The sequence below is a fragment of the Sinocyclocheilus anshuiensis genome, unplaced genomic scaffold, assembly GCF_001515605.1.
Source record: "Sinocyclocheilus anshuiensis isolate Anshui unplaced genomic scaffold, SAMN03320099.WGS_v1.1 scaffold1010, whole genome shotgun sequence".
Classification (NCBI taxonomy): Eukaryota; Metazoa; Chordata; class Actinopteri; order Cypriniformes; family Cyprinidae; genus Sinocyclocheilus; species Sinocyclocheilus anshuiensis.
In genome coordinates, this window is record NW_015537936.1 from 1,441,800 (window position 1) to 1,444,735 (window position 2,936).

Here is a 2,936-nt window from a genome sequence, read left to right on the forward strand (position 1 = left end):
TTATTTGGATATGGAAATTAATTTAACTCAATTTTTTTTAACTGTAAAGTATTTAACTTTTTTATTTGTTCAATAAATTGTCTAATTAACTATACTGTTAGGTGTATTATTTATATATTTATTTATTTATTTATTTATTTATTTATTTATTTATATTAAATATTTTAATAAATATATTTATTATTTTATTGATTTTTAAATGCATTTATTTTAATCAAATGTTGATTATTCATTATTTATTTGAGCCAATTTGGATTTATTTATTAATCAAAAATAGATTTTTTAATTTTTTACTAAAATTTTATATTATAATGTTTTGTGCATTATTTATAATTTATTCATACTGTTTATAGCGCAATTGCAATATTACATAACGATGAAAAAAGATCAATTTAATCTTCTAAAGTGGAGATATAAGAAATGCAACTTACCAATTTTACAGCGAGTGGACGTTCAAACGCTTGTGTTGTTAGGACGTCTCTATGGCAATGACCGGTTACGTCAACTGCGCCTGCGCATAAACAAAGCGTAAAACTAACATTTCAACCTACGATCAACTAGATTTATTAGGAAATTAAATATAAACGTCGGAATCGCTGTTAAATAGATTAAACCGATCAGCAACCACGCAAACAGAGACACTTCAAATTAATTTAGTATACGTTCGCCTGTGCGGGAATCAAGGGAAATGTAGTTTTTAGAGTTCAAGAATGTTAAAGGATGATCACGTATAAAACTACAACTCCCATGCTGCTTCCTCTCGGCAGCCGCCGCCGTGTTGTTGTTCGTATAGTGTGATGTTGATGTTTTGGCTTAGTTGGAGAGGCGTTACGTTTAATGGTGGATTTGCACAGAGGACGTTTTCCTTCATCTTTCTCCTGCTGCAGTTTACCTCTAAAACAGGTAAGGACAACATATAAGTCACTCAATGCAGTTTAAAGTCAGGACGGACGGATTAAAGAGACTCATTCATATTCCGCTGTGTGTTTATCTCTCAAGTGCAACAGCTCAGTTCACGAACTGAATCAAATGTTGAGTTTAGGACCTTATACGTCTAATTTTAGATTATGGGAGTCTCCTGCCTCGATTTTATTAGTAAGAATAAGATGAAACAAGATGTATTCTGCAATAGTAATCGCTCACAGTTGTCGTGTTTATGTAGTTATCTATTTTTGTGCAGTTTAAACCGTAGTCATGTTTAGTAGAATAAAAAAAAAAACAGTTTTTGCATCACCCATCCAACTTATAACTTATAATTTTTTAGTTGTTACAGACTCCTAAATATGATTATCTTTGTCTGAGAGACCCCCATCCTAAAATGTACTGTTAGATGTATTATTTATGTATTTAATTAACATTTTTATTTAATTTGTAGCTATTTATTTATTTAAATCGAATTTATTTTTATTATATATATTTTTATTTGTTTAATAGATTGTTTATTTTAATCACATTTTATATATATAAATGTATATATTAAAAAAAAAAATATATATATATATATATAAAATATATATATATATTTTTTACTTATTTTAATCAAATTGAGTTGGTTAGATTTAATCTTATTTATTTATTCATTTAATTTTTTCACATTTCCATGGACCTTCTAGCACTCCTTTGTGGTCAGTTTGAAAGATGTGTTGAAGTGTTTCTGTGTTCAGTGATTTTATTTGGATGATGATATGTGTTTAATGGCTCTGTTCTTCTGCTTTTTTGGATGGTTAACAAACCAGAGTGTGTTATTTTTGCATGCTCTTCCTGAAAAAACAAACCAGTGAAACAACCAGATGATAGTTTTGACTCAGATCTGTGGTTTTTAAAGAAATAGTTCACCTCGAAAGGTCTGACATTATTTACTGCATGTTGTTACAGACTTTTCATGAACTCTTGCATCTTGAAAATGCAATACTTTATGGGTTTAAAAAGGCTTTGCATGAAGATACACCAGAATGCATCAGATTTCAGCATAACTATCAGATGTGTAAGTTTCTTTATTTGTGCCTGTAATTCTTCTTGTTTATCAAGACCTCTATTCACACGGCTTCTGCAAACGCAGAATAATCATTTACCAGTGACAGGGTCAGCCTGACATTTCCATCCCATAAATGAGTGTTCAGGTGGACGTCATTACAGAGGACAACAACACTGATGAGACTTGAAATAACGCAGTTTGCATAGTCAAATGTGTGATTTTGTTTCCCTCTGTAAATAACAGCCCGTGTGCTTCTGTTGTGTGGTTATTTTTGTCGTGTAGCTGGTTGAGAGATGTCCGACAGCTCCAGTGACACGGAGTCGTCCTGCGGATGGACAGTCATTAGTAATGAGGTGCATCATGTTTTATTGCTTGGAATGTTACCCACCGGGTTTACCTCTAATCTGAAAAATGCTTTTTGAGAGTTATTCTTTTACAGTCCTCTGCTGGGTGAAGAGCACATCTATATGTAAATAATAAATTATATTTTGCATAAAGAAAAAAAAGCTTATTTTTAGGAACTTTTTTTTTTTTGCATTTTGGCATTATTTTCATGACAATGAAGCACATTTCCATATTTTTGATTGATTCATTTTTGGCACAGTTTTTGAGCCTAACATAAAAATTATGTAAATTGTAAGTCATATATATATTTTGAGTATATATATATTTAAGTCATATATAATTATGTACATTATAAACTATCTATCTATCTATCTATCTATCTATCTATCAACACACACACTGTATAGAAATATAAAACAATAAATATAAACATAAAAATTAAATGTTTGACTTTAATATCACTGCTACTTTTTTCATCAATGCTCAAAAACCAATAAAGCTGATTTTTATACTGTTTATTAAGCAAAAACTTACTTTCAAAAGCTTAACACTTCTAAAGATAAGCCAGATAGTGACTGTGTGTGTGTGTGTGTGTGTGTCTGTGTCTGTGTCTGTG

At 30.3% G+C, this 2,936-nt stretch overlaps 1 pseudogene; it reads left to right on the forward strand.

Annotated features, from left to right (window-relative positions):
- The first annotated feature begins 694 nt into the window (after positions 1-694).
- The window catches only part of LOC107659200 (cell cycle progression protein 1-like), a 13,236-nt pseudogene continuing 10,994 nt past the window's right edge, over positions 695-2,936 (forward strand).